Source organism: Mus caroli, unplaced genomic scaffold, assembly GCF_978045245.1.
Source record: "Mus caroli unplaced genomic scaffold, Mus_caroli_1 scaffold_18, whole genome shotgun sequence".
NCBI classification, from domain to species: domain Eukaryota; kingdom Metazoa; phylum Chordata; class Mammalia; order Rodentia; family Muridae; genus Mus; species Mus caroli.
The window spans coordinates 71,172,252-71,194,535 of NW_028227273.1; the positions used below are offsets into that span (position 1 = coordinate 71,172,252).

At 38.8% G+C, this 22,284-nt stretch overlaps 1 protein-coding gene across 1 annotated transcript in view; it reads left to right on the forward strand.

Annotated features, from left to right (window-relative positions):
* The first annotated feature begins 948 nt into the window (after positions 1–948).
* The window catches only part of LOC115029053 (uncharacterized), a 33,762-nt gene continuing 12,426 nt past the window's right edge, over positions 949–22,284 (forward strand). The window contains 3 exon segments of the mRNA XM_029471263.2: positions 949–1,202; positions 2,366–2,456; positions 21,758–21,892. The gene's annotated coding sequence lies outside the window, so the exon portion shown is untranslated.

Here is a 22,284-nt window from a genome sequence, read left to right on the forward strand (position 1 = left end):
ATTCCAGCCTGTATGTTATAGACAAGAGGGATAAAGTGATGTGCCAGGCACAAATGCCCTTTCCCTTGAAAATTCATGCAGCTCTATGTCCATTTTCTTTACCATCCTGATCCTGACCCTGAATCCCCTGTACATAGAATTGTATATGTTGTAAAATGTATGATATCATTTTATTTTTCTGGCTATCAAAATTTCTGTGCTATCACTATATTTTCTCTAATATGAACTGGGACTTATGCTGATGCTCTCTTTCGTAATATGATTGTTAGACTATTTACACAAAAATATTCTTGAAAAACTATTTGCATTTTCTATTCTCTTTGCTACTGTGGCCAGGACAATGCTGCTGAGTTTGACTTTATCCATGCTTTCCCCACTGCCCTGTTCTACTGGTTGCACTTTCTATAGTCACCTTTGTCCCCGGAGCTCCACAGCTCCCCTCTCACCATTCTCTCTCCCAAATCTTTTAATCCACATTTTCATATGATTAGTCCTTCTTATACTTCATGTATATTTTGAGTCAGGTTTTCGGAGGGAGCCAGACTTTTTATTTTTTTATTTTTTTAGTATTTTGTGTTGGGAATGGAAGAAAGGAAAACGGAATTTAGGGTGCTGGTTATATTTTGTTGTGCGGTTTTTAGCCCAGGAAGCTTGTATTCCAAGCTAACAAATGAGGCTGCCTATCTATTACCTGAGAGGTTTAGAACTATCAGATATTAGGATGATGCATGCCTGACAGCTGGAGCAGTGTGGCTGGAAGCCTGAGATGAAGTGGAAGGAACCAGAATCCCGAGGCGGGGGTAGGGGAGTCAGGGGGGGTGTCACTGGAACGACCCGGAAAGTGACAGCGAAAAGAAAGAAGGTGGGTGGATCCTACAAAAACAACTAGGTGTTGATACTCTTCAGAGGAGGTACGTCACCGGAACCAGGGTGTGGTGGGCGGGTCTAAGAGAGCTGCTCCAAAGACTGACAAAAGATTTCCTGCCCGGAGTGACAAGAAAATCCTCACGCCCCTTCCTACGTGAATGCTTTACGCGGCGCCTAACCGTGGGCTGGTTTCCCAGAGAGAACCGGTGTCCTAGATCTCTCTGGACCCCGGGAAACTCTCCTCAGACCCGGTTTCCTGGCAGTGGGCCTGGGAGAGTCAGCAGTGAGCAGCGCAGCGGTGGGCACCGCAGCCTGGCTTCCCTGGAACTTCCCAGGTCAGATGAGCTGCCGGGTGGGAGTGGAGAGGGGTGTGTGCAGCTGCTTAAGGAAGCAGCTCTCAATGATTCTATTGTGGATATCCTACAGTTGTGGGGCAGTTTGAGATCTTATGAACTGCAATTTATAGTGTTCTTTTCATTTATCCTACACTTACCCGAATAATCAGTCATAAAGTAACACGTTAAAAATCTGGTAAATTAGATCTGCTGTTTGCTTTCGTGTCAGTTATAAAGCTCCGGGACAATAAATTCATTCATGCTTTCTTACTCCCTTCTTTTACTCACTGGTTATTCAAGAGAATGCCTTTGGCTCCTGTTAACAGGTATCCACATAGATAACTTTGTGTACAATAATTATATGAGGAAATAGTGCAGTTTTTATTGAACCAGAAAATTTACTTCATTGAGCGAAACTGTTATTGCTGTAAACATTAACATTTATAGGCAGATTTTTTTTTTAGTGGCCATGATTTTTTCATCTGGGTTGTATGCAGTTTAGGATGTAAGTAAAGCATTCAGAAATGCGTCTTCATATGCTGAATTTTTAATGTTATACCTTAGTTCCAGGGAAGCCCAGTATTGCTGTGTGAGTGTATCAGACCACACCATTAAAGTAGAAAACCCTCTATAGATTAAAATAAAGTGTTAGGAAGCATCTTTTGAATAATTACGATCTTTCACCTTTATAGGAAATTTGTCTCCTTGGTTGAAGAAAAGCACTCTGCCCTTACATACGTGGTCAAACAATTGTTTGGGTTTTTTTGTTTGGTTGGTTTTTTAATTTCATGGTTTGTTAACATGTAGTGCTGTGACTGTGAACTTCTCGTAGGAGGAGTAGGAATGCCTAGACCCTGCTGACAGGGCTTTGTGCAGAGATCTCCCTTTGGACAAGTGCAGCAGTCTGGTTTCTGTGGGTGACAATAGTTTTCTTGCAGTCTCCCCAGCTCCTCCCCAGGATTCCTGGGAGAATGACTCTGCTTGTGTCTGAGCTGTGTGTGACTGAGTCTCACATCTTACATTCAAATCCTTACAGGAAAGGAGCCATTTTTAGTTGTGATATTTTCTCTTTCCTTCATATTTATCTTTTTGGAAGTGTCATGTATTTTCCTTCCATGAAAAGTTCTGGGGTGCTTTCTGAAGAATCTCTTTCCCACACACAGGTGTCACACTCCTCAGCCAGTTCTGCTCACCTGTGAGTTTGAACTAAGAGCCCTGGATGGTGAAGAGAAGAAGCTGTAGCAAAGGATCCAGGTATGGTAGAGGGATTAAGGAAAGAATGTTGAGGGGCTCAATTCACAGTAGAAAGAGAACATGAAATTGGTTTGGCCAGATTCTGTTTCATTCCAAATGTTTCTAGATAATTGTACTGAGAATAATGTCAGAATGTTCCCATGGTAGGTATTAGAAGACTCTCTTTGTGAGAATTAATACACAGAGGCAAACGTAATTTAATTTGGTTTTGTATGTGAGGGATGTTGTCCACCTCCCACTCACATCCACTGATCACATCATCTTACCAATATTAAATATTTTCATTATTATATCTTAATATACTGTTTAGTCAGAACAGTTGATGCCTCCGTTTTTCCTGCTCTTAGACTTTTAGAGCATTTTGCATTTCCTTTGTGTTCTGTATCTTTTATGCTTAATTTCTCCATTTCCTAATATAGTGCTCACAGAATGTTGATAATATTTGCTTGCTTAATATCTCTGCATAGTATTAAACTCTTGTCTATATTACCTTCCCATTGATATCTACTCTTATTAGTCTTCCTATCTATTCTCAATGCTTTGCACTGCTATAGTTTTAATATCTTTTGAAGTCACCCTTCCATTTGATGCTTTTGTCCTAGTTTTAAAAATCCTTTTTGGTTTCTCAATGTTTCAAAATGTCAGTATGTTTTTTGGTATTTTGAATCTTAAAAACATCCTTTAATATTTCTTCACATGCTTGCAGTGACTCAATATTCATGTCTTTTATGTGTTCCAGGTTCTTAGAGAAGACATTTTTTAAACTGTAATCTTTACTAGGCTTGAAGACTTTTATATTGTTGTTACTACATATTTAGACATATTGTCTAGGTAGTCTTGGCAGTTCTGAAACTCTTTGTAGATAGGCTTCTCTTGAACATAGAGATCTGCTACCCTAGTCTGTTGAGTGCTGCTGGAATAGAAGGCTTGCATCACCAACCCAAGGTGACTCCTTTCATGGCCACATTGGAGAGCGGTGCATGGCATTTGAGAATATTGTGCTTCTTCTGCTGTTATATGGCTGGTTTTCTATTGACATCCTACTCATTACTGCCTCTTTGTGCTATTCATGGTTGCCTTTCTCAAAGGTGGACTTTGTTTATTTGTTTATTTAGTTATTTTCTTTCTTTTATTCTATTTTCCCTTTTTTAAATTAGATATTTTATTTGTTTACATTTCAAATGTTATCCCCTTTACCTGTTTCCCCTCTGCAAACCCTGTATCCTATCCCCCTTACCCTGCTTCTATGAGGGTGCTTCCATACCCACCCACCCACCCACTCCTGCTTCACCGTCCTAGCATGCCTCTACATTGGGGCATCCAGCCTTCACAGGACCAAGGACCTTCCCTCCCATTGATGCTAACCAAGGCCCTTTCAGCTCCTTTAGTCCTTCCCCTAACTTCTGGGGTCCCTGCGCTCAGTTCAATGGTTGGCTGCAAGCATCCACATCTGTATTGGTCAAGATCTGGCAGAACCTGTCAGGAGACAGCTGTATTAGGCTCCTGTCAGCAAGCACTTCTTGGCATCTGCAGGCAGAATGGATCCCCAGGTGGGGCAGTCTCTGGATGGCTTTTCTTTCCGTCTCTGTTCCACTCTTTGTCCCTTCCACTCTTTTGTCCTTTAGACAGGAGTAATTCTGGGTGAAAATTTTGCAGGTGGGTAGGTGGCCCCATCCCTCAACAGGGGTGGGAGGGCATGACTAACCACTGGATATGGTCTCTACAGGTCAGCTAATGTCATCCCTGTGGGATCCTGGGAAGTCCTTGCTTTCCTGGCTTTTGGGTCTTTTTGGTGCTACTCCTAGTTCCCCATCCCCCATTGCTACATACCTCTATTCAATTTCCTCTACACTGGGGCATCCAGCCTTCACAGGTCCAAGGGCCTCCCCTCTCATTGATGCTAAACAAGGCCCTTTCAGCTCCTTCAGACCTTCCCCTAACTCCTGGGGTCCCTGTGCACAGTCTAATGGTTGGCTGCAAGCATCCACAGCTGTATTGGTCAGGATCTGGCAGAGAATGTCTGTACATCTCCTCCATCTCCTCCCATACCTGATTCTTCCCCTCTTTTCCCCTCCCCCTTCTCTTTTCCTCCCAAGTCCCTCCAACCTTCTACTTCCCTTGATCATATTGTTCCCCCTTCTAAGTAGAACTGAAGTATCCATTCTTTGGTCTTCCTTCCTCTTGAGCTTCATGTGTTCCATGTCTAGTGGGTATTCCATGATGCTCTTTGCCTAATTTGGTGACTGAATTACCTCACTCAACATGATACTTTCTAGATCCATCCATTTGCCTGCGAATTTCATGAAGTCATTGTTTTTTAATAGCTAAGTAGTACTCCATTGTGTAAATGTACCACATTTTCTGTATCCATTCCTCTGGTGAGGAGCATGTGGGCTGTTTCCTCTTCTGGCTATTATGAATATGGCTGCTATGACTACAGTGGAGCATGTGCCCTTATTACATGTTGGAGCATCTTCTGGGTATATGCTCAAGAGTGGTATAGCTGGGTCTTCTGGTAATAATACTGTGTCCAATTTTCTCAGAAACTGCCAGACTGATTTCCACAGTGGTTGTACCAGCTTGCAATCCCACGAGCAATGGAGGAGTGTTCCTCTTTCTCCACATCCTCGCCAGCAACTGCTGTCACCTGAGGTTTTGATCTTAGCCATTATGACTGGTGTGAGGTGGAATCTCAGAGTTGTTTTGATTTGCATTTCCACAATGACTAAGGATGCTGAACATTTCCTTAGGTGCTTCTATTAAGGAATAGTGACCATTGCTTCCTGTTATTTTTGTTGTTAGAGGTGGGACTATGTTTGTGTCGCTATCTTCTTTTGGGTTTGCTAAAAGAAGATTACTTTCTTGCTTTTTCTTGCACTAAGATTCCCTCCTTATGTTGGAATTTTCCATCTATTATCCTTTACAGTGCTGGATTTGTGGAAAGATACTGTGTAAATTTTTTTCTTTTGTCATGGAATCTATTGGTTTCTCCATCTATGGTAATTGAGTTTTGCTGGGTATAGTAGCCTGGGCTGGCATTTTTGTTCTCTTATGGTCTGTACAACATCTGCTCAGGATCTTCTAGCTTTCATAGTCTCTGGTGAGAAGTCTGGTGTAGTTCTGATAGCTCTGCCTTTATATGTTACTTGACCTTTTTCCCTTACTGCTTTTAACGTTCTTTCTTTGTTTTGTGCATTTAGTGTTTTGATTATTATGTGATGAGAGGAATTTCTATTTTGGTCCAATCTATTTGGAGTTCTGTAGGCTTCTCATGTGTTTATGGGCATCTCTTACTTTAGGTTAGGGAGGTTTTTGCTTATAATTTTGTTGCTATTTACTGGCCTTTTAAGTTGGGATTCTTCTCTCTCTTCTATACCTATTATCCTTAGGTTTCATCTTCTCATTGTGTCCTGGATTTCCTGAATGTTTGGATTAGGAGCTTTTTGCAGTTTGCATTTTCTTTGACTGTTGTGTCAATGTTTTCTATGGTATCTTCTGCACCTGAGATTCTCTCTTCTATCTTGCATTCTGTTGGTGATGCTTACATCTATGACTCCTGATCTCTTTCCTAGGTTTTCTATCTCCAGAGTTGTCTCCCTTTGTGATTTCTTTGTTGTTTTTATTTCCATTTTTACATCCTGGATGGTTTTGTTCAATTCCTTCACCTGTTTGGATGTGTTTTCCTGTAATTCTTTAAGGGATTTTTTTGTTTCCTCTTTAAGGATTTCTACCTGTTTACCTGTGTTCGCCTGTATTTCTTCAAGGGAGTTATATATGTCCTTCTTAAAGACCTCTATCATCACTCTGTGATTTAAAAATCGGAGTCTTGCTTTTCTGCTGTATTGGAGTATCCAGTGCTTGCTGTAGTGGGAGTACTGGGTTCTGATGATGCCAAGTAGCCTTGGTTTCTGTTGCTTATGTTCTTGTACTTGCCTCTCGTCATCTGGTTATCTGTGGTGTTAGCTGGTCTTGCTATCTCTGACTGTGGCTTGTGCCTCCTGCAAGCCTCTATGTCAGTACTCCTGGGAGACCAGCTCTCTCCATGTGGAATTTGGATATGGATAGCTGTGGCACAGGGTCAACTCCAGGGTATAGATGGAAACCAGAAGCATCCTATCCCTGGCTATTCCTTGGTTCCCGTGTCCTGAAGACTCTGAGTGAGTCCCTTTTGTGCCAGGAATTTGAGCAGAAGTAGTGATCTCACCTGTGCTATCAGGTGTGTCAGCACTCCTGGGAGACCAGCTCTCTCCTGGCTGGATTTGGGTATGGAGAGCTGTGGCACAGGGTCAGCTCTGGGGGTGCAGAAGGAAATCAGAAGGATCCTGTCCCTGGCTGTTCCTCCATTGCTATGTCCTGATGGCTCTGGACGGGTTCCTCTTGGGTCTGGACTTTGAGAAGAAGTGGTGGTCTCACCTGTTCTCTCAGGTGGCACACAGTCTCTACCAGAGAAGAGCCAGGTAGTCAAAGGAGTGTCCCATGAGCAAACTGCATTTAGAGGCACCCTTGAACAAGAGGTTAGGGTTTGTTTTTCTGTGTGTGCTGAAACTAGTGTTGGTCAATCTGGCTCTCAGCCAGACTGATCCTGAAGCAAATATCTCAGGGAACTGATCAGGGATGATTTAAAGAGCCTGGTAACAACAGTGAGATTCCAGGATTCCCTTCAGTTGACTCATTTTCCTCCCCCCGACTCCCACAGTTTCTGAGGTTTAGTCCATTATCATCATGGCAAAAAGTATGGTGGCATACAGGCTGACAGGGCATTTGAGGACAGCAAAGACTCTCAATGGTGGACTTTCAAGCTTACCTGTATCACCATCTATCTGCTTTCTAAACTTCTGTCATTGATTGCTTCATGAGCTTGAAAACATGTGTAATGCATGTTTTGTGAAATGCATTCATGTTCATCATATAGTTTTCTGGAATTTGATACCATTTGATCATTTGTTAATAGTCTTTGCTTTATAAGTTGATAGATTTTTCTTTTTCTCTTACCTGCTGAAATTGTGACCAACTATTTTGGAAGGAAATCTTTAAACAATTTCCTTGAGTCTTAGCAGGTTTTATTCTTTTTTATATTTTTAATAAAGTTGGTGGCATTGTAATGGGCCAGCTTAATAGGCATCGGTGGCTCTGAAGACATGAACCATTATGTCAGGTTTTTAAAATAACTGAGTAGTATTCCATTGTGTAAAGGTACCACATTTTCTTTATTCTTCTCTTGAGGGTCTTCTAGGTCCATTCTAATTCCTGTCTATTTTGCACAAAGTTGCAATGAACAAGCAAGGGCCCTTGGGGTAGGTTGGAGTGTTCTTTGGGGTAGATACCGTAGAGTGGTATGAGTGGATCTTGAAGTAGTTTGATTCCCATCAATTTGAGGAATGATCACAATGATTCTCTTAGTGGCTATACAAGTTTGCACTCCCAGCAGCAATGGAGGAATATTTCTGTTGCTCCACATCGCTCTCCAGCATGAGCTCTCATGTGAATCATTGATTTTAGCTATTCTGACAAGGATAAGATGGGCTCTCAAAGTAGTTTTGATTTGCATTTCCCTGAAGGATAAGGGTGTTGAAAATTTTTTAGATGTTTCTTGACTATCTTGAGGTTTCTCCATTTAAAATTTTCTGCTTATATTTGTAACCCATTTTAATTGGATTATTTGTTTATTTTTAACATCCAGTTTATTGAGTTATTTTATATTTTGGATATTAGGTCTCTATTGGATGTGGAATGTGTAAGATCTTTTCCCACACTGTAGGCTACTGCTTTGTCCAAATGATAGTGTCATTTGCATTATAGAAGCTTTTCGGTTTTCTGAGGTCCCATTTATTAGTTGTTCTGTGTGCCTGTGCTATTGATGGTTTTTTTTTTTTCTTTTCCTTTAAAGAAAGTCATCTCCTGTGACAATATGTTCACTTTTCTTTCCTACTCTATTTTCTGTTAGATTCATAGTGCTTGATTTTATACTGAGGTCCTTATTCCATTTGCACTTGAATTTTGTGCTAGGTGATAAGATTGGATCCACTTGCATTATTCTAGATGCAGACACCCAGTTAGACCAGCACTATTTGTTGAAGATGGTATCTTTTTTCAGTTTGTATTCCTGGATTCTTTGTCAAAAATTAGATGGCCATATGTATTTATGCCTAGGTCTTCAGTTCATTTTCATCGATCAACATGTCTGCTTTTCTGCCAATATTTTGAGGTTTTTGGACTAGTTTTGAAGAAAACTTGAAATTGGGAATGGTGAGAACACCAGAAGTTCTCTTATTCTTTATGATTGTTTGAGCTATTTTACAGGTTTTTTTTTTTTTGCTTATTTATATAAGTGTGAATTTACCAATTTAAAATCTGTGAAAAGTTGTGTTGGAATTTGGATGAGGAATTCCTTGAATCTGTAGATCTCTTGTTGTAGTCTTAGTATCTTAATCCTCTTGATCCACAAGCATGGAAGTCTTTCCAACTTTTAATATCTTCTTCAATTTTTTCAAAGTCTTGACACTTTTATTGTACAAGTTTTTCACTTGTTGCATAGAGTTACCATCAACATTTGTATATTATTTGAGGCCATTGTATAATGTGTTATTTTCTTGATTTTTATTTTTTAAATCAGTTTGTATCTCTTATATATGAAGGTTATTGATTTTTGTGCATTGATTTTCTTTCAGCTATCTGGGAGAAAGTTTTTATCAGTTGTAGAAGTTCCCTGGTGGAATTTTTTGGGTCACTTATATATACTGTCATATCATTTGCAAATAAGAATATTTTGACCTCTTCCTTTGTAATCCAGTATCTACTTGATCTCTTTCTGTTGTCTTATTGCTCTAGGTAAGAATAAATGTATTATTTTGAAGAGACATGGAGAGAGTGAACAGCCTAGTTTGTTCCTGATTTTAGTGAAATTGCTTTGAGTTCCTCTCTATTTAATTTGATCTTGATTCTAGGTTTGCTGTAAGCTGTCTTTATGATATTTAAGTATGTGCTTTGTATTTTTTTTTTCTACAGGATTTTATGGTGAAATGGTGTTACATTTTTCTAAGGCCTTTTCTGTATGTATTGATACAATCATGTCTTATTTTTTCCAGTTTGTTTTGCATGGTGAATTATATTTATTGATTTTTGTATACTGTAGTATTCTTTCATCTCTATTACAAAGCCTGGTTGGTCATGTTTGGTGTTCTTCCTGATGTGTTCTTAGATTCTCTTTGCAAGTATTTTGTGAGTATTTTTGCATGTATGTTCATTGAGGAAACTGGTCTGTAATTCCCCTTTTTAGTTGCATCTTTATGTGGTTTTTGTTGTGTCTGTATGTGGTTTGGTTATCAGGATAACGTGGCCTGTTAAAATATTCCACTGTTTCTTATGAAGTAATTTGAGGAGTATTAATTTTAACTCTTCTTTGTTCTTTGAAAGTAGTATAATTCTGGGCTAAAACCATCTCTTCCTTGGTGGTGGTGGTGGTGGTTGGGAGACTTTTAATGACCCCTATTTCGCTAGGGGTTAGATAATTCTATTTGCTTATATGATGTTGATATCACATTAGAATGTGGTACCTACTGATAAAATTATCCATTTCTTTTACATCTTTCATTTTGGTTGAGTAGAAGTTTTTCATATTTTACGATTCTCTGGATTTCCTCAGTTTCTGTTTTGTTTCTGATTTTGCTTATTTAGATGCTTTCTCTCAACCTTTTAGTTAGTTTGAATAAGGTTTTATCAATCTTGTTGACTATGTCAAAGAAGCAACTCTTTGTTTCATTGATTCCTGTATTGGTTTCTATATTTCTATTTCATTGATTGTAGCCTTGTCTTTGATTTTTTAAATTTATTTGTTTATTTATTTATTTATTTATTTATTATGCTATCTGTGCTCTTTGTTGGGCTTGATTGCTCTTTGTATGTAGAGGTTTTCAGGCCTGCTGCTTAGTTGCTAGGATGACATCTCTGCAGATTTAGTTTGTTCCTTTCTTGTCTTAACCCATTTGTAATGCACTAAGGTTGTTCACTTTCCATTTGTTTGTGAGCATGGCCTAACTGAATTCTTCAAGACAGCTCCAAATGCACTGCTTATTTCTGTACCTTAGATGGCCACAAACTTCTCCATAAACAACTACATTTTCAAAAGGGATTTTCGGTTTGGCATATTAGAGGGCCTTTAGCATTCTTCCCAGAAGACAAAATTATTCATGACTTAGCACTATCACAATATCACCATCTAGTGAGGAAAGCTACAGCACAGGATGAATTCAGCAGTAGGGTTGAATTGGCTGAGAGACCACTGACTTCCTGATATAGAGGTACAGTTTCCCACAATTAGACTCAGCTTAGGCCTAGGCTGTCGGGAAACATATGTGGATGCTGTACAGAGCATGTCCAAGGCAGCATAGCAGTTTGAGCTATGAGCTTGTATATGAGTGAGAGGGACCAGTCTTTATGGGGCAGGGATAGTACGAAGACTAGGAGTGTGAGGTGGGGGGAAACTAGTGGAATAGACTCTACAAAGGTAATTAAGGAAGAAAAAGCACCTGGTCTGAAAGGGTTTAAGGTACCAGGTATATGAACAGAGCTGTGATGGACTGCTGGAAAAGCAGAAGGTACTCTTAACCAGTGAACCATCTCTCTAGCCCCAACTGCACTTGAAAAGATATTACATAATCTGAACTGGAGAGAAATCTAAACGGTAGTGATAATGGCAAATCCTTTCTGCTACTCAAAAAATTTGTGGTGGAAAAAGACCAGAATTTATGTCATGTAATAAGCCATTGTGTACATTGTATATTGAAGGACTGCAGTGCCTAACTGCTGAGAATCCTTTGTAGCACTTTTGGAAAACTTTAGTCTTTGAAATACTGCCATACCTCACCTATATCACAAAAGTGTCACTAATATCTTTGGTCTTTTTTACCTCAGGAAAAATTTTGTCCCACAGCATATAATAAATGAGTAATTGTCAATTGCAGGGTCTGTTAATAGTCATGAATGTGGCTGTGGAATGCCCATAGGAGGAATGGGAGTATTTAGACTGTGCTCAGAGGATATTGTACATATATGTGATGCTGGAGAATTATAGCCACCTATTTTTGTGTAGCTAAGGATGCTCTTCTTATAGACTGTCTGATACATCCTTTGTATTTACTTGCTTTGTATATGTAAACTCTCTGTACTGTCTAATGATCCCCAGAAATGATGGGTATTCTGGTTTTCAACATAACCCTATCATGATGCTTTCTTTACCTGTGTGTGTGTGTGTGTGTGTGTGTGTGTGTGTGTGTGTGTGTCTGTCTGTGTATGTCTGTATGTGTGTGTCTGTGTGTGTGTATATGTGTGTTCTCTGGAAGTATGACAAGTGTTATATTCTGAATGTTCTCTCCATCTCTCTTATTTTCTCTTTAAGTAAAAGGCAGCAATACTTTGTAAGCATACTAGATACAGCAGTGATATGAACAATGGAGAGAGCTCAGGTGGTATGCTGGTACAAGCCATGTGAAGCAGGCCAATCAAGAAGACCTCTCCAAGACCTGTGTGTCATCTACCGCCTCTAGGATCCTTACAGAGCATTTTCAGTAGTTTTACACTACAGGATAGTTAGGGAATCATTTGTAGAATTCTCTTTGTCTACTGGCACTGTAATGTCTTAGAAATTCAGATGAATTCTGAAGAATTTTTTTCTTAATATTGAAGTCTAAGTCATACACCAAACCTGTTCCACTGTGAAGCAGAAGAAAGAATCCAGTAAGGGGGAGAGAAAATCTATAGCAGTGAGATCATTGAATATTTTGGAGAAACGGAAGTAAGATTAGTGAGGATTTTAAGTGAGAGTGGAAATGAGATGGAGAGGGGAATGGAAGAGACGTCCCAGTAGTAAATAGCACTTGCTTGTCTTAAAAACGTGGATTATTTCTCAGCACCTCATGATTTTTTAAGTTCCAGGAAATCTGATGACTTCTTTCGAGCTCAGTAGGCACCATGCACAAACACAGAGCTTGTACATACCTGGTGTATAACACTACTACCCATACACTAAAATAAAAATGTAACAAAAGTTTTTGAAAGCAATGAGACTAAATGGGACATGAGATTGATTTTGCCCCATTTGATTTATAAAGAAATGGTTCTAGAATATTCTACCATATGTCATCTCCTGATTAACCTATTACACTCAATCCTGCCTTCCGTGGTAATGATTAGTAATAGTAGAAGACATAATTTATTTGACTATGCATGTGTATGATGCTATTCCATTAGTATCACTTTTTTGTGTACTTAGCAATAATGGCTAAATTTCATTATCTTCATTTAAGCATTATTGCCTCAAAGTTTGTTTGCTGATCTTTTGACTGTGAAGACTTCAGTAGTTTCTTTATATTCTTTTCCTTTTGTGGTCATTTTCCCCTGATATAATGACAGCAGGACCTCGATAAGAATTATTTAATATCTCTGAAGACTTTTAAACTGTCTATATTGTCTTCTCACTGATTTCTGCTGTGTTTTAAAAAAATAATTTCCATTATAATGATTTTAGTTGCTTTGGAAATCACAGTTTAATGTTTGGCGGGACTTGAATGATCTGTGCTTTCTCAAAATTCCAAATGTAGTTAGGATTACTTTGTTAAAAAACAAATTGCTTTGAATCTTTAGAAAACAGAAATCTTCTTGTTGATTGTGTACCTGTGTTTGAATGAGAACATGTTACCCTGTGTCACTGATCACCTGTCACGTGTGTAAGTTCTGTTTTGATTTCCTGCTACTGATGAATGCTGTTGATCAATGAGTATTAATCAATAAATGCAAGATTGTACAGTAAGAAGCCATTTAATGCAAAACCACCTGTGATATTTGAAACTTACTTGAATTCCTTGCTTGTTTCATTGTAGAAGCTATACACTGACCTGCATGGTAACTGCAGGAAGTTGGATCCCCACTGACTCTGCCCCTCACTTCTTTCTATTACTTTGTCTGAAAGATTAGTTACTATAGAACCTTGAGTAAAGAGATCAGGCAGAACGGCAATCTAATGCACATTAGTTGAGAATTTTGTTCGTTACTAAAAATGTGTGGCATGAAGATTCCAGACAAAAGATTGGTTTCAGGATGAAGCACAAGATAGATGCCAGCTCCAATGAGTGCTGCTCACTGACCACCTGTAACAGGTGCCCTGAGTGTCACATATTGTTCATCAGCATCTCTCATTTCATTATGTTTCTTGTAAAATGAAATTTATGTGGTTATTGACCAAATGTAGAGACAAATGCATTGAACAGGTGAAAGAATTTCCCACATATGATTAGAAGGGTGAATATGTGGGCTGTTAACTCTTTGGAGCAGCATCAGGGAGCCTGGTATCAGGAGGGCACCTGTGAGACCCTTCAATCCTAGACCCAATCCTGATTCAATGAATAGTTTTCATACAGATAATGCAGAAGACAGGTGCAGAAATGAAATTGGTTCTACTCCTTTCATGTCCTTTTTCTGTTGTTAAATTTAGCTAAATTTATACATTTAACTAAATATACATATCTGAGCATGGTTGGGAGGCTGCTTACTTGTTCCTTGAAACCCTTAAATGACTCCACCTCTGAAGGAGATACCCCTTCTCTGTCTGCTATGAACTGCCTATAACACTCAATTAAGTCCCAACCTCAGGGCCCCTCTCAGCCTTGATGAAATGCTGATGGACTCAATCTTTTGAGACTCTTTGCTAATGAACATAGAGGAATAAAGTTCAGAAGTTTTTTCACTGCATATTCTCCATCCTCTGGCTCTAGGTCTTCCATTTTCCCACTGTCATTTAGAATGTTCTTTTGTCCTGTGCTGGATATCAGTATATAAACTCTGCTGTCATTGAAATTAGAGAGCTACCTGCTTCTGCCACAACAGTGCAGGCATTAAAAGCCTGAGCAGTCATTCCCAACTCTCCCTCACTCTTCCTCTCCTCCTGCCTTCCCCAGCTTCAGCCTACAGCCTTTTTGCTATAATGCCACACTTACTTCTCATACAAAACAGCTATTAGCATAGTTGCAGAGATTCCTCCGCCATGGTAGATTGCATTTTTTTGGGGCGGGCAAGTGAGGACTGGACAAACATTTACACATCCTTCTAGGCTAGCACCCACAACACAGCAATTAACAACTGAGAACACAATAATACACTTTCAGAGCCAGTTGATAAGATGCATGGGTTATCCCAACATTCTCCTATTTGTTGAATATGACTGTCCTCTTGCACTGAAATTCCTGAAGCATTGATATAATGGTATGGTTTCATTCACTGTAGTACGCTGCCTTGTCTAAAGTCTAAAATTTCTGAGTCTTACTATTTTTGTATCACTTGTCAAATTTGTGAGTTGAATAAATACTTCCTGAACATTTCTCAGTATTTCACAATGATCTTCATGCATCCACATGAGCTTGTATACATTGCCTTGTTCCAAAATTATGTCTTTAAAGTTTCATGATATTTGTATGGATTGGCTCACATGAAATTAAGCTGAAGGTATTTCTTTTCTTTTTCTTTTTTTTATTAGATATTTTCTTTATTTACATTTCAAATGTTATCTCCTTTCCTAGTTTTCCCTCTGAAAATCTCCTATGCCCTCCCCCACTCCCCTTGTCCCCCAACCCACCTACTCCCGCTTCCTGGCCCTGGCATTCCCCTATGGGGCATAGAACCCTCACAGGACCAAAAGGGCCTCTCCTCCTATTGATGGCTGACTAGGCCATATTCTGCTACATATGCAACTAGAGCCATGAGTCCCACCATGTGTTTTCTTTGATTGGTGATTTAGTCCCAGGGAGCTCTTGGGGTACTGGTTAGTTCATATTATTGTTCCTCTTACAGGGCTGCAAACCCCTCTAGCTCCTTGGGTACTTTGTCTATCTCCTTCATTGCAGACCCAATGGATGGCTGTGAGCATTCACTTCTGTATTTGTCAGGCACTGGCAGAGCCTCTCAGGAGACAGCTTTATCAGGCTCCTGTCAGCTAGCTCTTGTTGGCATCCTCAGTAGTGTCTGGGTTTGGTGGTTGTTTATGGGATGGATCCCTAGGGAGCATAGTCTCTGGATGGTCATTCCTTCAGTTTCTGCTCAAAACATTGTCTCTGTAACTCCTTCCATGAGTATTTTGTTCCGGAAGATCCAGCAATACCACTCCTGGGCATATACCCAGAAGATCCTCCAACTTGTAATAAGGGCACATGCTCCACTATGTTTATAACAGCCTTATTTATAATAGCCAGAAGCTGGAAAGAACCCAGATGTCCCTCAACAGAGGAATGGAAACAGAAAATGTGGTACACAATGGAGTACTACACAGCTATTAAAAACAATGAATTATGAAATTCTTAGGCAAATGGATGGATCTGGTGGATATCATCCTGATTGAGGTAACCCAATCACAAAAGAACACACATGATATGCACTCACTGATAAGTGGATATTAGCCCAGAAACTCAGAATACCCAAGATACAATTTGCAAAACACATGAAACTCAAGAAGAAGGAAGACCAAAGTGTGGATATTTCGATTCGTCTTAGAAGGCTGAAGGTATTTCTTAAAACATTTGCTTGAGTTTTATTTCATGATGAATTTTCTGATATATCTATAATACTAGCATTGTTTAAAGAATTTAACCATGATTTCAAACAGAATTTTTATTGAGGGACGTTTAGAGTGGAATTTCTGATGTAAAATAAGCCATAAGGACACCATAAAGTGTTCAGTATTTGCCCATGGGCAGCAGTGTTCTGAGGTTCAGTGGAACATGACTGCATAATTGGATATAAACCTTTGTTCTGAGGCATGTGTAGACATAGCCCAGTTTGGGTGATGTCTCATTGACAGTTTTGTAGACACAGTTTCATTCATCTCCTTGTGGTGCTTTCGCTCTCTCTCTCTCTCTCTCTCTCTCTCTCTCTCTCTCTCTCTCTCTCTCTCTCCCTCCCTCCCTCCCTCCCTCCCTCCGTCCTCCTCCTTGAATGCAGCAGAGGATGCAGGCTCTTTTTCAAGGTTCCCTAAGCCTATGAATTCTCTTGTTTTGAGTCCTTTTTACAAGACCAGGTACTACTATGGCAGTAAGCCTGGAACAGTGAAAACCAACAATCTTCCCTAATTTAATTAACTCCTATTTTCTCTAATACCAATTTTCTGGTGTACATGAAATTTGGAAGAAATAAATGGGGTCACCACATGTTGCATGAGGGTCATTTCCTGGGAGATGCAAAGTGCATACGTATGTACTCATCCAAAATGGGAACTGAGAATAGAACCAAATATGGATGCCATTAAGTCCATCTTGTTAAACTAATGAGCTTTGTTGGAGTTAGTTAACAGTATTATGGGGAAGGAGCCATGTACAACAATGAAAGGGACTCAAAGATAATTACTATCATGAAACTCTAACCCAGCATTGAATATAGCTTATGCATAGTGGACACCAGGAGCACACTGCACACCTACAGTCATACCCACAGTTTCTAAGCAGCATGATGGTGTGAGTTTCTTCATGGGAGTTAAATACAGTGAATCCTGTCAGATTGAGGAATTTTCTTGATAGTATTTTTAGTGGTTTAGTAGGATTGCTTCAAGTTTCTCTCCATTTAGTTTGATGTTGGCTACTGGTTTGCTGTATATTACTTTTACTATTAGGAATGAGCCTTGAATTCCTGATCTTTCCAAGACTTTTAACATGAAGAGATGGTGAATTTTGTCAAATGCTTTTCAGCATCTAATGAGATAGATAATCATGTGTTTTTTGTCTTTGAGTTTGTTTATATAGTGGATTATGATGATGTTTTTCCGTATATTGAACCATCCCTGCATCCCTGGGATGAAGCCTACCTGATCATGATGGATGATTGTTTTGATCTGTTCTTGAATTCAGTTCTCAAGAATTTTTATTGAGTATTTTTACATCGATGTTCATATGGGCTATTGGTCTGAAGTTCTCTGTTGGGTCTTTGTGTGGTTTAGGTATCAGAGTAATTCTGACTTCTTAGAATGAATTGGGTAGAGTTCCTTCTGTTTCTATTTTGTGGAATAGTTTGAAGAGTATTGGTATTAGGTCTTCTTTGAAGGTCTGAAAGAATTCTACACTAAAACCATCTGGCCCTGGGCTTTTTTTTTTTTTTTTTTGGTTGGGAGACTACTAATGACTGCTTCTGTCTCTTTAGGGGATATGGGACTGTTTAGATGGTTTATCTGACTCTGCCTTAACTTTTTCATTTGTCCATTTCATCCAGATTTTTCAGTTTTGTTGAGTATAGGCTATTGTAGTAGGATCTTATGATTTTTTTTTAATTTCCTCAGTTTCTGTTGTTATATCTCCCTTTTCATTTCTGATATTTTTAAATTTGGATACTTTCTCTGTGCCCTCTGATTAGTCTGGCTAAGGGTTTATCTATCTTGTTGATTTTCTTAATGAACCAGCTCATAGTTTTGGTGATTCTTTGTATAGTTCTTTGTGTTTCTATTTGGTTGATTTCAGCCCTGTATTTGACTATTTCCTGCTATCTATGCCTTTTGGTGTATTTGCTTCATTTTGTTCTAGAGCTTTCAGGTGTGTTCTTAAACTGCTAGCGTATGCTCTTTCCAGTTTCTTTATGGAGTCATTCGCAGCTATGAGTTTTCCTCTTCTCACTGCTTTCATTTCGTCTACTAAGTTTGGGTATGTTGTACCTTCGTTTTCATTAAATTCTAAAAAGTCTTTAATTTCTTTACTTCTTCCTTGACCAAGTTATCATTGAGTAGACCATTGATCAGCTTCCATGTGTATGTGGGCTTTTTGTTGTTTTTGTTGCTATTGAAGACCAGCCTTAATCTGTAGTGATCTGATAGGAGGCATGGGATTATTCCAATCTTCTTATATCTGTTGAGGTTTGATTTGTGACAGATTATATGGTCAATTTTGGAGAAGGTACCATGAGATGCTAAGAAGAACATATATTCTTTTGATTTAGGATGGGATGTTCTATAGATACCTGTTAAATCCATTTGGTCCATAACTTCTGTTAGTTTCCCTGTGTCTCTGTTTAGTTTGTGTTTCTGTGATATGTCCATTGATGAGAGTGGGGTGTTGAAGTCCCCCACACTTATTGTGTGAGGTGCCATGTATGCTTTTAGCTTTAGTAAAGTTTCTTTTATGAATGTGGTTGCCCTTGCATTTGGAGCATAGATTTGCAGAACTGAGAGTTCTTCTTGGTAGATTTTTCCTTTGGTGATTATGATGTTTCCTTTCTTATCTTTTTTTGATGACGTTTTGTTGAAAGTCAATTTTATTTAATATTAGAATGCCTACCCCACCTTGCTTCTTCAGACCATTTGCTTGGAAAATTGTTTTCCAGCCTTTAGTCTGAAGTATTGTTTGTCTTTGACACTGTGGTGCATTTCCTGTATGCAGGAAAATGCTGGGTCCTGTTTATGTATCCAGTCTGTTAGTCTATGCCTTTTAGTTGGGTAACTGATGTTAAGAGATAATAAGGAAAAGTGATTGTTGCTTTCTTGAAAGATTACTTTCTTGCTTTTTCTAGGGTGTTGTTTCCCTGCTTGTGTTGAAGTTTTCCATCTATTATCCATTGGAGGGCTAGATTTGTGAAAAGATATTGTGTAAATTTGGTTTTGTCATGGAATATATTGGTTTCTCCATCTATGGTAATTGAGTTTTTTTGGGTATAGTAGCCTGGGCTGGCATTTGTGTTCTCTCAGTGTCTGTATAACATCTGTCCAGGCTCTTAGGGTCTATATGTGATCTGCCTGGTATCTTCTAGGTTCCATGGTTTCTGGTGAGAAGTCTGGTATAATACTGATAGTTCTGCCTTTATATGTTACTTGAATTTTTTCCCTTACTGCTTTTAATATTATTTCTGTTTTGATTATTTTGTGACAGGAGGAATTTCTTTTCTGGTCCAATCTATTTGGAGTTTTGTAGACCTCTTGTGTGTTGATGGACTTCTCTATGTTTAGGTTAGGGAATTTTTCTTCTATAATTTTGTTGAAGATTTTTACTGGCCCTTTAAGTTGGGAATCTTCAATCTCTTCTATATCTGTTATCCTTAGGTTTGGTCTTCTCATTGTGTCCTGGATTTCCTGGATGTTTTGGGTTAGGAGTTTTTTGCATTTTGCATTTCTTTGACTGTTGTGTCAATGTTTTCTATGGTATCTTCTGCACCTGAGATTCTCTCTTCTATCTTGCATTCTGTTGGTGATGCTTGCATCATTACTACTGATCTCTTTCCTAGGTTTTCTATCTCCAGGGTTGTCTTTCTTTGTGATTTCTTTATTGTTTCTATTTCCATTTTTACATCCTGGATGGTTTTGTTCAATTCCTTCACCTGTTTGGTTGTGTTTTCCTGTAATTCTTAAAGGGATTTTTGTGTTTCCTTTTTTATGGTCTTCTACCTGTTTACCTGTGTTCTCTTGTATTTCTTTAAGGGAGTTATTTATGCCCTTCTTAAATTCCTCTATCATCATCATGATGTGTGATTTTAAATCAGAGGCTTGCTTTTCTTGTGTGAGAGGGTAACCAGCATTTGCTTTGGTAGAAGAACTAGGTTCTGATGATCCCAAGTAGCCTTGGTTCCTGTTCCTTGCCTTTCACCATCTGGTTATCTAGGGTATTAGCTAGTCTTGCTGTCTCTGACTGTGACTTGTCTGTCCTGTAAGCTTGTATGTCAGTACTCCTGGTAGAACAATTCTCTCCGAGAAGAATTTAGGTATGGAAAGCTGTGGTGCAGGGTCAGCTCTAGGGTGCAGACAGAGCCCAGAAGGAACCTGTCTCCAGCTAACCTTTGGGTCCTGTGTCCTGATGGTTCTGTGCGGGACCCTCTTGGATCAGGGATTTGAAGAGAAGTGGTTTTCTTACCTGTGCTCACAGGTGTGTAGGCACTCCTGTGAAACCAGCTCTCTCCTGGCAGTATTTGTGTATATAGCTCTGTGGCACAGGATTAGCTCTGGGCGCAGATGGGAAACTGGAATATTTCTGTCCTAGGCAGCTCCTTAGTTGCTGTGTCCTGAGGGTTCTGGGTGGGTTCCTCTGAGCAGCAGTGGTGATCCTACCTGTGCTTATAGGCCTGTCCATACTCCTGGGAGGCTCAATCCCTCCTGGCGCTATTTTGGTATGAAGCCCTGTGGCAGAGGGTCTGCCCCAGATGCTGATGAAAATTGGAAGGCCATAGATTCTAATTTTTTGTCTTTTAAATTTTTTTGTGGTTTGGATATTAAGTTGACTGTGGCTTCATTAAATGAATTTGACAGTGTTCCTTCTGTTTCTATTTTGTAAAATAATTTGAGTAGTATTGAATAAAACTTCTTAAAAAGTAATAGAACTATGTACTAAGACTGTCTGGCTTTTGGTTTGTTTGTTTGAGATACTTTTAGTGACTATTTCTATTTCATCAGGAATAAAGTCCACTTTAAATTGTTTATCTGATCTAGATTTAACTTTTATATATTGTATCTATTGAAGAAATTATCCATTTTATTTAGATTTTCCAATTTTGTGGAGTACAAGTTTTTAAGTGACGACCTAATGATTTCTTGGTTTCCTCATTATTTATTTTTATGCCTCCTGTTACATTTCTGATTTTGTTAATTGGGTTATTCTATCTCCATTTTCTTGTTAGTTTGGATACTGGTTTATCCTGTTGATTTTCTCAAATAATGAACTCTTTTATTGATTCTTTGAATTGTCTTTTCTCTTTCTATTTTATTGATTTTGGGCCTCAATTGATTGTTCCTTGCAACCTATTCCTCTTGTGTGTAATTGCTTCTTTTTTTTTTAATAGAGCTTATAGGTGTGCTGTTAAGTTGCTATTATAAGATATCTACAACTTCTTGATGTATCCACTGTCTGCTATGAACTGTCCTCTTACCACCACTTACATTCTGTCTCATAAATTTGGGTGTATTGTGTATTTTCATTGAATTCTAGAAGACTTTATTTTTAAATATCTGCCTTAGAAACATGAAAATACAGAACCATTCTATATAGGATCTCTAGTGTTATGAGACAAAGTGGTCCCAATTAGATTATAGGGAATGGTACTTTTAGAAGATGTGATGTTGTTGAAATAGGTTTGGCTTGTTCAAAGCAATTTTTCAATGCAGGTGGCTTTGAAATGTCATGAGCTCAGGCCAAGCCTAGTGGCTTACTGTCTCTTCCTCCTGCTTATTGATCCAAATATCAAACTCTCAGCCACCTGTCCAGTTTTGCATCTGCCTGCATACCACCATGCTTCCTTCCATGTTAGTAATTGACTAAACCTCTGAATATGTAAGGCAATTCCACTTAAATGTTTTCTTTTATCAGAGTTCCCATGGACACGGAGTCTCTTCACAGCAGTCAACTCTAACTAAGACAACATTCATCAAGGAGCTACTTTCCCAGAACACAGTATTGCTTCAACATCTATTTATCTTGCCTTCTGCATGGCACACAGTTAAGGTATGTATCAGAAAGTTTTTGTTAATTCTGATCATCCACAAAAGGATATTTCATCAACAACAAGAAGTCTCTGCTGAGAGTGTCATTCTGGAGAATTGTTAGTTTACCAATAGTAACAAATATAACCAGAAATTGGTTATTGGATATTTTCAGTAATGTAATAATCTCTATTAGCTTTATTTGTATTCATTTTCCAGTGAATGTTCACATATGTGGTAAATATGGGCAAGTCTTAAATCGAAGGCCCAAAGCATTTTGCCCATCAGTGTGTGAATACCCAAGAGAAGTCTTACACACATAATGATCTTGGGAATGATTTATGAATCCTCACCATGTATACTTTTTTTTAACACAAATGATACTACAGAAAATTGTAATAAATGATGACATAT